The sequence below is a fragment of the Berghia stephanieae genome, chromosome 6 (genome assembly GCF_034508935.2).
Source record: "Berghia stephanieae isolate SIO BIC M18660-M18661 chromosome 6, UCSD_Bste_1.3, whole genome shotgun sequence".
Taxonomy (NCBI): domain Eukaryota; kingdom Metazoa; phylum Mollusca; class Gastropoda; order Nudibranchia; family Aeolidiidae; genus Berghia; species Berghia stephanieae.
The window spans coordinates 18,415,764-18,425,763 of NC_088365.1; the positions used below are offsets into that span (position 1 = coordinate 18,415,764).

At 31.8% G+C, this 10,000-nt stretch overlaps 1 long non-coding RNA gene across 1 annotated transcript in view; it reads right to left on the reverse strand.

The window, feature by feature from the left end:
• Positions 1–5,404: 5,404 nt before the first annotated feature.
• The window catches only part of LOC144974604 (uncharacterized), a 152,901-nt gene continuing 148,305 nt past the window's right edge, over positions 5,405–10,000 (reverse strand). The window contains exon 4 of the long non-coding RNA XR_013645777.1: positions 5,405–5,536. This is a non-coding gene — a long non-coding RNA (uncharacterized LOC144974604). The remainder of the gene's footprint in view (positions 5,537–10,000) is intronic.

Consider the following 10,000-nt stretch of genomic DNA (forward strand, 5'->3'; position numbering starts at 1 on the left):
ATCTGCTAGAGAATTAGGAAATAGCCGATCCATTTGTCCGTGGGACCTAAAGTAAACAAAGCGGTGAACCGATCCTCCATTTTTAGTCGGTGAAACCATTCAATCTGTCCTGTTTACTCAGCACAAACGAGTTTGAGCTACCCCAGTGTCTAAAGCTGCGGTTGCATAATTCGTATTTTTATGGTGACATGATTGGATTTGACACAAATAATTGGTTTTCTGGTTTTCCTATCTGATGGAATTCTATGCAAAACCCCGAGTTTAATGGGTCTTTAACAACCAAATAGTTAAATCAACAAATGTAGATAATAGATAAATACAGAAACAAACAAGAAATAAATGAATGCGTTGATAAAAAACTAAATAATTAAATAAATAAATAAACGGATGAATACATAAATAACTAATAATAATAATAATAATAATAATATTGATGATGATAATAATGATAATATTAATAAATGATAATAATAATAATAATAATAAATAATAATAATAATAATAATAATAATAATAATAATAATAATAATAGTAATGATAATAACAATATGATCTTTATTGTACATAAAGGCAATTCGTTGTTTGGTTTACAGTGTGATAATGTGGTAGTGCCGTTGTTAAGATGAATAAACAAAAACATAAATAAATAAATAAATAAATAAATAAATATATAAATAAATAGATATTAAGTAAACACATTTTGATAAAACATTTCCTTTGTTGAACCATTGCATAACAAGAATCACAATGCTTCAGATATTCGCTTTTTTTTTCTTTATTCATCTCAACAATGCTATTACCACATTACCTCATTCGTCTGTAGTGTTTCATTCATCCTGTTTTGTTGATAATGGGGAAACCCGTAACGTGCATTTTATCTGTTTTCGTATATTAAATTGAAGCGTATCTATATTCAATTTCACATTATTATTTATTTCTTCGAGCTTCGAGCAGCAACATTTACATTAGTAAAAGATGAAACACCGTTCTGCCTGGATCTTAAGGCGATCGGATTCTTTTAATTTGTGACAGTCCATTAGCACTGGGTGGGGATCCTGACCTCCCATAGCGTGCAAGGGGGGGGGGGGGGGGGGGGGTCCATACTGTGTCTTCTATCCCCCTTCTATCCGTTGCTGGGCGACGTGACATCAGACTAGTGAATCCAATTTCCATGGATATTATCATCATAGGTTAAGCTTATTAAACTGCAGGCTTGATACGATGGGAAGGTCATTACAAAAATAGGATTAAAGCATTTATATGGCGCAAATCCACAAACTGTCTCAAATAGCTTTACAGATGGTGGCAAGCCAACAAACAAGCAAACACTTAACTTGTAATATGGAAAGTGAAATACAGGGAGTAAATGTGACGCATGTAAAAGATGCAACACAAAGTAAATATATTATTTTATTGATAGGTTTTATGGGGCAGCGGCGTGGCTCAGCGGTACAGTCTTTGCTTCGTACCCGAAAGGTACCGACTTCGAATACCCGCTGCGCTGTGCGACCTTGAGCAAGTCACCTCGTCCTAGCTCAGTTTGCGGCGCTGCACTGCGGCTGACGCCTGGGTTATTCCAGTCTTCCCTTGGAATAGAACCTAAATACAAATTTCCCCTATGGGATAAATAAAGAGAATTTTATTTATTTATTTTTATTTATTTTATGAGTCACATTTATTCCCCTTTATCTTACTCTCCATTTTATCGACTCTTTAATGCAACTCTGGTTTTTTATATTATTAACATGTAATACAAGTCATGCTGCCTTTAACACGCTATTACAGTTATATATTCGACAGAGTTATTTTTGTTCACATACTCTAATCACAAGTGTGTAACATCTTGCTTTCAAGTCATCAATCAATATAAAATTGGGCGCCAAAAGTAGTGTGTAATTGAAAGGATGCTGGTCTATTCTATAGATAGAATGCGCTTGGCCAAGGAGTTCACAACATTGCCATCCGGAAGTATAACGGACCAACACACAAACTCTGTGTAACCATGAACTTTTATAGTCGGGTTAATACAGTTTAGTGAGAACAACTCACAAACGCGGATGGCAAAAACAATAACAAAGGCCTGAGTGACGTCATCTGCATACTATCTATATGATACAAGTACAAGTTATTCGACAGGTCGGTAGCCCCACAAACGTTTATATCAAGATAGTGTGCGCCTGGAAAAGAAGCTCACAACATTGCCATCCGGAAATATAACGGACCAACACACAAAACTATGTGTAACCTTGAACGTTTATGGTTTGGGTAATACCGTTTATTGAGAATGACTCATAAAAGCGGATGGCAGAAATTAATAAAAAAAAAGACCCGAGTGACGTCAACTTCATTCTATCTATTAACAGGCACACAAAAGAGGGGGTCGGTATAGATAGAATGCGCTTGGCCAAGGAGTTCACAACATTGCCATCCGGAAGTATAACGGACCAACACACAAACTCTGTGTAACCATGAACTTTTATAGTCTGGTTAATACAGTTTAGTGAGAACAACTCACAAACGCGGATGGCAAAAACAATAACAAAGGCCTGAGTGACGTCATCCGCGTACTATCTATACGTCGGTACTGACGGGTCGGTTTTGGGGCAGATTTTTCTTCGATGTGTCGGCATGGGGTAAATACATGGCAGATAGAAATTGATATCAATTCAATAATGTAGAAACTTTTAGATTGTACAAGCTGGCAATCTGGGTCTCTCGTGAGCTTCGTCGAGTACAAACGACGTCATTATTTTGCAACATTGGTTTTATTTTCGGCGTAGGAGAGCATTTATTTATTTAACGTTCGTCATAAGCCTTTGTGTGACGGGAGGGGGGGGGGGGGTGAATCTAGGTGAAAAGTATTAAATCATTAGAAAATTCAGCTCCCCGCTACCTAATTCCTTTATTTAATCCTTCATTTATGCGCCTAGAGCTTTATTGTATAGAGGATTGGGCGCAATATAAATAAATTTCATTATTACTAGTAAAAAGCCCGCAATTTCGCGGGGAAACAACTATTTTCATTCGATATTGCCAGAATCATTTTCTTGATTAGCTTGATTACGATTAGATGCACATTTAAATTGATGTGCTTGTCGTCGCTGCCATGCTTTATTCGGCATGGTTTTAGTTTATCAGTCAGTAGATATCAATATCAATAATTCGTAAGTCTTTACCGCGCTTTACTTGGAAGTGCTTTGCACTACATTCAATACTTCACAAATTAAAATGGCGGCCGAGAATCAAAACAATGGTCAAATAAGGAAATTTTAAACTTTCACAAATCTATCAAGGTTTGTTCTAGAGTTTTTAAAACGCTTTTATATGGTGACAAATTGAATAAATAAACGCCTGACAAAAGATCAACGGTGAAAATACAAATTGAATGAATACTGGGGATGTAGAAGCTTTCGGAATGTCTCCCCTTTACTTAATTTATGTGAGGTCAAATGAAAATCTGAAGCGGACGCGAAAAATATCATGTCCCCGAATATGTCTACTTTTGGTTTGTTCGGGCTAGAAGCTCGACAGATCCAATTGACAGTTTGCCTACAACGTTTAACTAAACATTTCCCAGGGCAATAATTATCACATCGATGGCATAAAAACGACAGTAATATCAGCAGTAATATTAGTTGATGTTGTTAATCGGTGAAACTTGTTTAAAATGTCTGTAAATCCGAATACCGTCATGTGATCAAGTGAATGATATTACTATGAATGCCACAATTTGCTGAAAAATGCCAATCTGACAGTTCCTAGCAAACACACCCCCCCCCCCCCCTTTGCTCATGAATTTCTCTACTTGATGGACACCCCCCCCCTCCCTTTTTTTTTCTTCCACGGAACCACATTCCAAAACACCACACCACACACATGTATACACCACACACACACACACACACACACACGCACGCACACATAAACATACACGCAATGAGAACACACACTACTACATAACATGATCACCGTAAATCAACATAACGGAAGTAAGAACTCTACTGGACAGATAGAGTGAGGGTGTGGTCATGAGGTGTTAGTGTCTTCGGTAAATTTTTTATGATATCTGTTTGACTTAACGACCTTTCAAACTGACTTTAAATTATAAAAGGAAATCAAGTTATCTGTTTATCTATCTGTAAAAAATACATTTCTATTTTTCAAATCTTTCAGTAGAGTTGTGCGCCGTATCAATTTTTTTATTGACTCAAATAAGCACAATGTTCTCCACAAGCTATTTTTAAGAAGGATTATATATATTATTATTATATTATTATTTTTTATTATTTATTATTTATTATTATTATATTTATTATATCATATATCATATATTATTATTATTATTATTATTTATTATTATATTATTTTATTATTATTATTTTATTAATATTTTATATTATTATTTTATTTATTATTATTATATTATATATTATATTATTATTTAATCAATTCGTCTGGTGTCGAGAAAAGTTATTAGTAACAATTTCAACAGCCTTTCTGTAGACAAGTTAGAGACGTTAATTCCTCGCAAATCTGCCATGAACAAATTATATAGCATGTAAACAAAAGAGAATAGGTATTTTATGTCGTTCATAACAAAAGAATGACTAAATGGGATTCTGTGATTTGTCTATAAGTCAAAGCTTAAACTGATTTTATCTCATAGCTATTATAATATAAGATATGTAAATGTGTGCCTACGTGCTGAAATTCTGGTAGTGTCAAAAAAGCTTAATTGAGTTCATTTACGTCATATTGAAGATAATGGGTATTAATTTTTAAAAATAAAAACAGTAACACTCAAATCCTACATTTCTTGTCAATTATACTTAAAAATCACTTTTGACACGCTTTTCAATCCGACAGACGGCCGTTGTGAGACGATAGAGTACATGTACATACACACACACAGACACACACACACACATATATATATATATATATATATATATATATATATATATATATAATGGAACTGACAAGAGTAGTAATGATAATAAATAAATTGATGATGATGATGATGATGATGATGATGATGATGATGATGATGATGATGATGATGAAGATGAAGATGATGTTGATGATGTATTAGCAATAATGATTATGATGATGATGATGATGATGATGGTGATGATGATGATGATGATGATGATGATGATGATGATGATGATGATGATGATGATGATGATGATGATAATATGATGAGGAAAGAAGAAGAAGAAGAAGAAGAAAAGAGAGAGAGAAGAAGAAGAAGAAGAAGAAGAAGAAGAAGAAGAAGAAGAAGAAGAAGAAGAAGAAGAAGAAGAAGAGCATTAACATCATTATTACCATCATCATAATCGTCATCATCATCATCGTCGTCATCGTCATTAGAAGAAGAAGAAAAAATCAAAAGTTGACTTACTTGTTTTGAATCTTTTCAGACCATCTACAGTGATTGTTCACATCCCTTTTCTACGTAAAGTATTCCGAATTCGACCAGCAGAGCAAATTCAAACATGCAATTAGATATAATATTGTATCACCAATTGATCATCTGTAAATAACGGAAAGATACAAAATCATAATTATTATTATTATTATTATTATTATATTATTATTATTATTATTATTATTATATTATTATTATTATTATTATTATTATTATTATTATATATTCATATATATTATTATTATTATATTATATTATATATTTATATTATTATTATATTATTATTATTATTATTATTATATTATTATTATTATTATTATTATTATTATTATTATTATTATTTTATTATTATTTATATTATTATTATTATTATTATTATATTATTATTATTATTATTATTATTATTATTATTATTATTATTATTATATATTATTATATTATATTATTATATTATTATTATTATTATTATTATTATTATTATTATTATTATTATTATTATTATTATTATTTATTATTATTATTATTATTATTATTATTATTATTATTATTATTATTATTATTATTATTATTATTATTATTATTATATTATTATATTATTATATTATTATTATTATTATATTATTATTATTATTATTATTATTATTATTATTATTATTATTATTATTATTATTATTATTATTATTATTATTATTTATTATTATTATATTATTATATTATTATTATTTATTATTATTATATTATTATTATTATTATTATTATTATTATATATTATTATTATATTATTATTATTATTATTATTATTATTATTATATTATTATTATTTTTATTATTATTATAAATGTACATTTATATAGAGCTTACGCCGAAGCTTCGAAGCGCTTCACATTGACCATCAGTAAAAAACATTACACACTGCAGATTCGGACATACGAACAAAATCTCACACGCATCCAATTACACAAACACACTCTCACACACACACACACACACACATCCATACACACACTGTACACAAATATATTACTCACACACACACACACACACACAAACACACATGTATGTATATATATATATATATATATATATATTATATATATATATAATAGACATATATATACATAGACATATATATAAAGATACAAAACAATGAATCAATTGGAGGGTGGTCCGAATATAAATAATGAAAATTGGCCTAAATTTTCAACCTTTACCCTCTCCTTACCACTTATTGGAAAATCGTCACATTTGTTACGATGCAACCGTCAGTTTTCTCATCCAGATTTCATTTATTTTTTCTATAGCAGTAAAAAACTTATTATTCTGTAATAGAGTTCATATTGCCGAACAATATTATGTATAGAAGAATGTGCTTGTTGCTTTTCTGTTTGAGTAAGATATGTCTGTTTTTTGTGTTATGTGGGTGTGAAGTTTTTGGGAAAATGCTGAAAATGGCTGGTAAGGAGAGGGTTAAAAATCCTGTCTTCCTGTCTAACAAATAACAATAGGAAATTGAATAGAACGATATTATAATCAACAAAGTCATATCATTATGTGGACGTTTTGGGTTTCCCCTTTATGCGGCAATGTAGTCTTGTGGTATGACACTCGCTTAGAATCAGAAGGTCCTGGGTTCGAGCCTCGCTCGGCGCATAGTTGAGTCCTTGGAAAAGACTCTTTACTCACATTCTCCCATCGTTCTCGTGTGTAAAATGATACCTGTCCGTTCGTAGGAAACGGTAAGAGCTGCCTGAAGCCGGTGATCGTTAAATACTAACGAAAGAGTGAAAATGTAAAGGCTTCGTATGGGAACAAAACAGACAATGGACGTTTCGGGTACAAACCCTTCGTCAGCACAACAGTACACAAATAAAAGTGGAAAACAAATAAAATATAATGAAAAATAATTTGTATCACTATCCGTTCACAGCGTTGTCTCGGTCGGAAAATTATTATTGTAATATCGCCTTATAAGCGTCTGTCTCGTTCTACATGTTAGGTGTTGCTGCTGGTTAGGGACCCTTTAAATAAAGCGCTTTGAGCACATTTAGTGGATATTGAGCTCTATAAAAGCTCTAATTTTGGGGAGTTTTTTTAACCTGTTAATTACAGATAAAGATATCAATGAATTTGAAAATTACCTTTATAGGGAACTTTTTGTTTTGAAAATACATATCATATGACTGAGCTTTCATAATAATAATATCAATACGTTATTAAGTCGGGATGGACCAGATGCTAACAAGTCAAATTAGAGTTAAACTGGTCTAAAATATGAAACGTTGGTATTTAGTACAGTAAAATATGATATTCCTTCTCCTCAATAAAGAAAATGAACTCAACTTAAGTCTGATATTTCTGGCTACAAATTCCATTTTGAAAATACAAATTATAAGACTGCGATTTCATAATAATACTATGTCCATAATAAGAATAGATCTTTCTTGTTTTTGTTTTTGTTTTTGTTTTTTATTTGTTCTTTTATTGTTGTTGTTTTTGTTTTTGTGTTGTTTTTTATTAACTTTTCTTCCATGCTTTTTCTGGTTCTTCATTTGCAATGTTTTCATCTCAAAGAGTATACGATGCGTAATATAATATTGTTTTTTTCTTATGTTTTGCAGGAATGTAAGGAACACGACTTGATCCATTCTAAAGCCCTAATAGAGGGAACGAAATTGACGTCAATCAGCTGTTCGTTTTGTTTTTTTCAAACAGCCATTTTAATGATTAGTTCTCACTCAATTCTATCAATCAAACGTTTAAAGTGACACATACTTTATTGTGCTGGCACCTTATACACCGTTATCGGATATTGTGAATATTTTATCTAAATGCATGCATCAATGCAGATATGATATAATATTATTAGAGGCAAGACTTACAAATTCATAACAATTTATCTATCCGTTAACATGAATCAAGATTCCTCCAATGAACGCTGTTGTGGCTATGCCAGGCCAATTCACAGAACGTATCACATTGCCATCGTCTGAATGATACCCATGAGATATTTAAACAGATTGTGAATAAATTACGGTTTTGAATATTCACGATTCCCGTAATGAGAAGAAAAAAAAACAACAACCGGCCTTTATCTACTAAACCTATCAATATTATAATAACAAAATTCACACGCTTTGATTTTTACTGTTTAATTAATTGCGTATCTTGACTCGAACATTATTGACCAATCACTGCGGATTTCATAATAAAAACGACAACCCACCTATAATTAATCCATTACTAACGGGGTTAGAGTTTGCACTAATATTACAATAGGTAGCACAAAAGACAATTTATAAATGTCTAAAATAAGGTTGTTTGGGTTTTGTTTTTTTGTTTTTTACTAGATCTATATTCATAAATTATTCTGATAGTGATGGTAAACGCTTTTAAAATTTGAAAATCCATACATATAAATAAGTAAATGAGAACAAATTCATTTTTTTTTTCTTCAATGATTTTTGTTTTTTGTTTGTTTTTTGTTTTTTGTTGGGTTTGTTTTGTTTGTTTTTTTTTTTTTTTTTTTGGGGGGGGGGGGGGGGGGTTGGTTTTTTGTTTGTTTTTTGTTTTTGTTTTTTTTTTGGGGGGGGGGTTGGTTTTTTTTTTTGGGGGGGGGGCGGAGTTTGGGGTATTTTTTGCTTGCTCACACGACCTTTTTCAGCACAAAATCAGTCACGGTGATGCCTCTTGGGCATCATAGAAATTATAGTCTCGGCTGTCTCAGCTGCTGATATAATAATATGATAATTATAATATGAAGACACACACGTGAACAAGATATCATTCTATCTCGTCACTAAAGGGTTAATAAAGAAGGCGAGAAAATGAAGAGATACATTACTTATGTGTGTAGTACTATGTGGGAAGAGGTTCAAGTGGAATACTGAATAATGTGTAAAAATGGACTAATTTCTCAAGGATCGTGAGACAAAAAAAAGTCTACATCTCAAGAGTTTATTTTTTCCCAATCATCGTGTGGGACAAATTAATTATTATAGAAGCCGTTGTAAAATTCTGGGATGAGTTGTGGAGCATAGCTCCTGGTGGTAGTGCATGTCAAACAATCGAATTAGTCAGCCCCACGGCTTGTGAGGGGTCCCGATAGCTCAGTTGGTAGAGCACTCGCTTCATTAAGGAAATGAGATCGATCCCGGGTGTAGTCGATATCTTTTTCTGACCCCCTCCCTGTCCACCCAGTAATGATTGGGTAGCTGGGTCTATTAGATTAAGCGGAAAGTACGTTGTGATAGACTAGCGTCTTATCTAAAAGGTAGCCAGCAATTGCTATTGTCATTTTTATGCTCTATAACTGAGAGGTTTTGGAGGTTTTTTTTGGCTAAATGCATGGCACCAATAATAAAAAATGTGACCCATGACCTCATAACGGTATTTTGTGTCGTAATGATTCAGACGGTGATGGTATTTGTGCATTTCCATGGTTAATAATGCTCAATACAGGATGCCCTTAAAGTCTTTCCCTCATTTCAAAAACGTATTGTTCTAAAACCCATATAGATATTTGCATTTGAGTTTAGCCATCTTCTAAGGAAAAGCCCTACAATTATACTC